This window comes from Linepithema humile, chromosome 2 (assembly GCF_040581485.1).
Source record: "Linepithema humile isolate Giens D197 chromosome 2, Lhum_UNIL_v1.0, whole genome shotgun sequence".
NCBI lineage: Eukaryota > Metazoa > Arthropoda > Insecta > Hymenoptera > Formicidae > Linepithema > Linepithema humile.
In genome coordinates this window covers 21,971,055-21,978,381 of record NC_090129.1, presented here as the reverse complement: position 1 = coordinate 21,978,381, position 7,327 = coordinate 21,971,055, and the positions used below count along the sequence as shown (strand labels likewise).

General features: G+C 34.9%; 1 protein-coding gene across 4 annotated transcripts in view; it reads left to right on the top strand.

Annotated features, from left to right (window-relative positions):
- Nucleotides 1-7,327, top strand: part of LOC105670769 (cAMP-dependent protein kinase catalytic subunit 1) — a 148,774-nt gene that overhangs the window by 29,130 nt on the left and 112,317 nt on the right. For 2 of the 4 annotated variants that reach the window (XR_010888853.1, XR_001100483.2), the window contains exon 3: nucleotides 6,519-6,633. The exons of the other annotated variants lie outside the window; for them this stretch is intronic. The gene's annotated coding sequence lies outside the window, so the exon portion shown is untranslated. The remainder of the gene's footprint in view (nucleotides 1-6,518; nucleotides 6,634-7,327) is intronic. 4 annotated transcript variants of the gene reach the window in all.

Here is a 7,327-nt window from a genome sequence, read left to right as displayed (position 1 = left end):
TGCACTTTTGGAGGTCTCATTCTTGTGTAAAGAGTACACGTTAAAGAGTGCATTCGCATCTTGCGATATTTAAGCGATATTTACAATTCTGTTTTAGAAATTATTCGAAAACACTTTATTTATTTAATTTGTTGTTGCAATTCAAAGTTTTTAATTTATCGAAGCTACCAAAAAAACTTTTAAATTTATGATATTTGCACGTATATTTATATAAACACGATGAGTTAAATTGAGTTATGATTAATTTATTGGTACAATGTTATGCGTTTTGTAGATATTTAATCAAATTTTTTTTTTACTTTATTTTTATAGTTTTTACGTATTTTTCTTTTGCTACCACTCCATGAAGCTCGCGAATATATTTATGGATTTTAAATACTTTAGCTGACGTGCGTAATCGATAACGCAATGCTATCCGTACAATATTGTGATGAGCGTGGAAGTATTGAGCTGAAATATTGAGTATTACATCATTGTTTTTCTGGAAATGATGGGATCCAGACTTGCGTTGATGCGATATTACACGCTATTTCCTTAATGCGGATGATCGCGATTTTTTTTTATCGGATAAAGACAGGCGCGGGAATCGATGCATGACGTGATCAATGTGGATAGAGTTACCGAGCGGGGAGCTAAAACAAGTGGGTCGAGCACTGCCGGAAACCGGGTTACTTCCGATTAGGATGCAAGCACTCGAAAGGAGATCATATCGACCGCAATGAAATTTGTAATTATAAAATGGCACAAAATTTTAGAAAACAAAGTTATTATTCAGGGGAAAATATCGCGGTTGTTAATAATTGGAGTAAAATTATGCAAAAGTCGCAGTCGTGAATTTTCTTTCTTTATAGAAGTTATTAAGAGACAAATAATTATATTTTAATTATTTGTCACGATATAATTGAACCATATTTTTAAATGGAATTTAATTAACGTTGATGTTAGCTAGAAAGTGGAAAATGACAAAATGGGACATTAAAATAAATTAGTCTACAGACCGATTAAAAGGCTCCGGTAACCCTAGACGTTGATGTCAGTGACACCGACGTGTGACACGATGTAACGGTGCTGCTGGCATGGTGACGGATACGAGATTTCGTGCATGTGTAGTCGCCTGCGTCGTCGGCACACTCGGACGGGATGTACGGAGCACTTCTGCGTCAACGAAAGTTTATCGCATGCTGCGTTATGCAATGGAAGAGTATTTTTGCCGTTCTTGGTAAATTATATTTAACTCTTCGGTTTAACATTGGAATGTTGTAAAATTTCCGTTCTCAGTTTCAAAGCTGAAGGAGCTAAAGTTGATTTTTCCTAAAAGATAATTTCGAGAAAAAAATTAGTTTGGTGTCTTTAATTTTTTATATTACAAGAGTATATAATAATTAAATTAGTAATTAATAATTGTCCTAATAATTAAATTGATTAATAATTCTGAAAAATTAAAATTTTTTTAATAAGAAAAATTAAAATTAGTTTGCGTAAAGACTATGTATCATTCAAATTAAGAAAATATGATCATGGAACACTCTACATTTTTCATGCTGATTTATTGCGATGCAATATTGATTTGATTACTAATATTTAACTTTAATAATATGACATTTAATAATGTCAAATTGCAAATAATATTTAGTTAATAATAATTATACTCTCGACTAGTTAAAATATTGGTTTATTGTTGCTGCTCTTTTCAAATGTAAATTCGAAAACGAGATAAATTGGGAAATAATACATTATAAATTGCTTAATTACTTCAAAGCTATTTTGCATCGTCTACAATGGAGGACGTCAATATACGTTTTGGTATATCGTTAGAATCGCGCGACGTTTTCTGAAAATCCTCGAAATAGCATGACGATGGCATGTCGAGAGAAAAGCCAACGGCACGACCTTGGCACTACTATAGCCTGTCGGCGCGGCGTGGCTAAAATCGACGTGTGCTCTCGCAAGGAGCGCTGAACAATCATAATATTACTACGACGTGTTACGACTAATGTTTGAACAATATAAAGATATAGGATATCTGATAACGTTACCATTTCGCACGACGGCACCATTTGCCGACGTATGCTTTATTCTCACGCGATTCAATTGACTTCTTTCGATTTTCTGCCAAAAAGCATAAGGGGTTGATATCTCAAGTATGAAAATTGTAAGATATTTTTAACTATGTTTATTTTATTTTATTTTTATTTTTAACTATGTCATTTATTCGTTATTTTCACTATTTCAATATTTTGCTTTTGTTAATTATGGATATAGTCTGCATTTTTATTCTCCGATAAAATCGCTTTTTGTTAGAAATAAAAATTTAATTGAATATTTAGCTCATTGTGATGCAGCAGACTTTATCTGATTGTTCCCACTTGATTTGTCATCGTTCAAATCAATCGATATGACCGATAATTAATCTCGAGAGATTCTCATTTATCGCGCGAGGCAGCTCATCTATCTAAGTGATGCATATTACATTTTTGCATGTTAAAAGTTACATGACACCAAAACCAAGGTAGGTGAGCTAAAGCCCATAAATCACTGACATCATTCATAATTTATGCTCAACGACATTTCATTTAAATGCATAACGTTCGATGAGTTTGGTCATCGATGGTTTTCTTCGTGACCACACTCGCAATGTATTTCTTTCGCGAATCGTCGACCAAACTTTTCCATTGTCCGTAACACGTTAGAAGTTATTCGAATGTTATCAGCAATATACGTGTCAAATTGTACATATTCGCCTCATCCAATTCACAAATGCGACTGCCACCTTATCACGTAATTGTGTATTATCACTGTTTAAATTTGTTTTCCCGCTTGTACAGGCAAAACTTTCCATTCAAATCAGTTTTCTTTATTTTTCCTGTTTTTCTTTATGAATATCTGTGTTCGCGGAATGTTATGTTCCGACAAGATATTGTGTCCACGTAATCGCAAATATCTCATGTCCACGTGGTGGAATGTCATTTGTTCTCCTCATTATGTAATTCGTTACATAGGATGAAATCCGTGCGCGTGGTACGACACCGCGACAGAAGTATGCGTTATCTATTGTTAGTTGTGCGGCGCATTAATTCGCGTAGCGCACTCGTTATTAAGACCGTGGACAAACGAGGTTAAACTTGCGTGGGTCTGAGCACGATAATTGATAAGATTCCGCTAAAGCAGTTTGATCGATAACTATTGCCATCTGGCTCGTCAATCTGTGTGTTTTTGTGTTTCGATTAATCAAATATATTCTCAAGTATATCTTAAGTGGATCTCTTAAATATATCGCTAATATTGTCTTTGTGTATCAGTTCCATTATCCTTTTCATAATTGAATGATAAATGTCATATATGAATTTCGATAGAACGAAGCTCTTGAAGAATAAAAAGATCAACATTAAAAAAAATTATTTCTATTGTCCGTGAAAGTGATTTAAAGGCGAGAATGGCAATTCACGTTGATGGGAATTTTCTCTTCGATAAAATTTGTGAAAATCTTGATTGACATTATTTTTGCTTTTGATTCTCACGTAACACGCGGATGAGATGAATTGAACGCCCGTGACCGATCCAAGTTCATTGCATACACGTGCCGGGTGTTACGTATAAGTGCGCCACATATGACGTTTTCGTTATTCCTGTCACATCAGTGATGCACCCAGGAAGCGAGGATTTATATTTATACACAAAGTCGTTCCTTGTGCCATAGACAATCTTGTGTATACGGTATATTATATATTAACATATATAACTCATAAAGGAAACACATATTTCATAATAATTTTATTGAGATAGGGTGGGAAGGGGGTTTTCATCGAGAATACCAGTGCCATCCGATTATTCTTATGATAATCAATCAAAAGTTGATGTTAAGCGAAAATTGAATGAACCTTATTGTCGAAATGCAAGACAAGAAGCAAATAAAATTGTTCAATGCAAAAATGGGGTAAGTCTGTAATTTATAAAATCTATTTAAATTTAACACGTGGATCGTTAACGTTTTAAATGTCAAACTTGTCTTTGGACCTCATTTTTGCACCGAAAACTGCAACTCGGAAATGGAAAGTGTCTCTCTCTCTGATGTCTAGCGACGAATCATGCATTTTGTTCATGTTGTGCGACTCGGCAGGCATCGCACGTAATGACAGCAAGGCAATTCGAATGCTTAAAGCATTCGACTCGGCGAGACGAGTGTGCGTGATCTGCCAATTGTTGAATGGCGAACGGTTCTTCCGGAAACGTGATTTTCATTAATCCGTAAATATGCGCGCGTGGTTATTAGCAGCCGTCGCTTTTAATTACTTTTCAAGCAAAAATGTATGTAATATTGGATTTTTTCACAATAACATGTCTTTTCTAATAATAACATAATATTAATTAAAAAAACACGAGCATGAGATTCTCGAATATATAATTAAATTAATTTTGTAAGCGTCGGTTTAATATTAATCAAAGTATAACAAATTTTGCAGATAATATATAATAAAAATGACGCTTTTTTTATTTAAATATAACAGTTTAGAATTGGGAAGCAAAATCGTTAAATCTTAATTTATTTTGCATGAATTATTATGCCATAATTGCGCGCGTATTATAGGATTAATGGCGAAATCAAACATAATTGGCATATATGCAAATTATTTCCAGCGTTTTGGAATTTTGCATAAGAAATAAAATCACCAGCGCAGTACCATGTATATTATCGAAATGTTATTTGTGAATTTATTGATTGTTTTGAAAATTATTCAAATTGGAAGTAGATGTTTGTGATAAATTGATGTAATGGTATCGTCTGCGTTATTCCAACGTGCGGTATCTCATCCGCGTTAGTGCATCCTCAACGAACTTGCGCAGTGCGGTCTCGAAATCGATTAGCTCTCGTTATCGCTGATTTATTTATTTATCGTCTCCCCATCGGGTAGCGGCGGCGAGGCTTAACTTGTAAGTCGCGGCGACAATCAGTTTGTACACACACGACTCTCATATTCCCGATATCATTGCTCGATATCATTGCGAGAAACCACAGAATGTGTACGTTTCCGGAGTTCCGCGAGACGGAGGGAACACGATATCATAATCTAGGTCTATACGTATCTCCGATTAGTTAGTCAACTAGTTTGTAGCGGACGATCATTCACTGCTGTTAGGCGAAGCATCTCACGCGATCTTTCAGATTTTCAGAATTTCCACCATGTTTCCAAATACTCCTCGATCGTTGCTGTAAATTTGAGTAGATAGGGATTTTTTAATAATAATGTGTTTTAGATGCGATGAATGCTTAAATCATGTTTACGTTGAATCACGTAAGTTGACACGAGAATAATATAAGTGAAAGATAGAAACTGTCCTGACAATTTACAGTTAGTTTAGATTGAATTTTCGTATCCAGAAATACGGTGTCACGGAAACATTGTTATACGAAAGAGATACTTTTTTACGGACCGTGATTGCCGTTCCTGAGAGTGAGAGATGGAGAGTGCGAGTCTCTCGGTTGTTAGCGAGGGCAGAGACCAATATAAATCCGCTGTGTAATAATACATGTAAGTAGCTGTAATGCACGATAAAATTAGTGAGTAGTGCGCTCTCAAAGTGTGCGATTTACGTGTTTCCGAGTGTGATCATCCCGCCTTACGTGCGTAATTTTAAGTTAAGTAAGCCTTTTTCACGCCTGCGATTTTTCAGCGTTCCTTGTATGTTATGCAAACATTACATGTGTCTACGTAAAATGCATTACTGCGATCGGCGGCGTGACAATTGGGGCACTGCGACTGTTACGGAGTGAATTCAATGGAATACGGAATGCATCGTAATTATTGAAGTTATAATTACGATGGACGATTGTTTGTACGCAATACTGCTTGTTTTATTTGTAGTGATTTGCGAGATCTTGATCAACTATAACTTTGATTCTTTGTAAATTATAACTCTAGCTACAATAAAATATAAAATATGGTCGATCAAGATTGGTGAATAGAAATTGACATTTGACAAAATTTTCACATGCTTAATGTTGCGGGCTTATGATTTTAGAATTTTTTATAATTATATAACTTTTGTCTTTTTGTAACAATAATTAAAATAATTTTGAATTGTTTATATCAAAATTGGCTTTCACTCACGTGTTTTGATTCCACTCTTCACTTCCTAACAGTCGGTTTGAACGGAACATATGTTACGTTTTGCGATTCTTTACTTCTGTTTGATTCTCAACAATAGGCGTCCTTAAGGACGTACCTGATACTGAAAAGGATCTGCGGATCTGCACAGCCGATCTTTCGGCGAGCCGAGATTAATATATACGGGTCGATTGTATGTGTAGAAATATAGAGAGAAGTAAAATGTGAAATATTTGCGATTGAATTTTGAATGTGAATGTAAGCTTAATGATATGAAAAAAAGCAGATGTGTTTTAAGCAATTTATATGCTAATTCGAGTTAATTGTTTACGTATCCTTGATATTTACGAGTGGTTATATGATAAATGCAAATAAATGAATTAAATAGTTATTGTGTGTTTTTTCTGTTTGCAGAGCTGGTTGTGAGGCACCTTTTTTTCCTGAATCCGACCTTCCTGTTTTCATTTTAGTCGCATTCTCCGCCTATCCTCATTTTTTCTGCTTATTTTCTGCTTGCTACAGGTGCAAGGTGAGTACAATTTATACAGAAAAGAAATATACATTTCGAAATGTTTATATACGCGTACCGAACGTATGTACGTAATTGAAAGAATATATACGTAGATAGTTAAACAATTGGATATTTGCACTATCAATTGTTAGACTTCAATTCTGTTTTTCTTTCACGCGTTTCGTAAGCATTATTATATTTTCACAATCTATAATTCCAAGTTTTGCGGCAATACGGCAATCTCTTTATAGCTATACTGCGTCTTAACCCACTTAGAGTCGTGCATGAAGAACTATCGAACGTATCAAAGCACGCTAACAAACCGGAAGAAGCGTGCTTCGGTTCAATGATTTCAACTGAAAAAAACAAGCTATGTTTGCAAGTTTTGCAAAATTACTTCTATTTCTTTTATGTAACCTTTAGATATATATATAACATAGTATAATCTAATACAAACCGTAATTTAATTTATGATATAAATTAATTTACACACATAATAAATTCTCACACTTTACGTTCTCTTTAATCTCACACTTTACGCTGTTTAGCGTTAATAGCAACACTTGCTTGTACCGCGTAAAATCGAAGAGATTTATTATCGTCGCTTTCGGCGTCTGATGTTCTTAATGTTCCCCGTGCGCGTAAAGGCCCCGATCACACATGAGACGCAAACGTGTTTCTCGAGCTCCACCCGCTGCCGAGAACGCAAGCG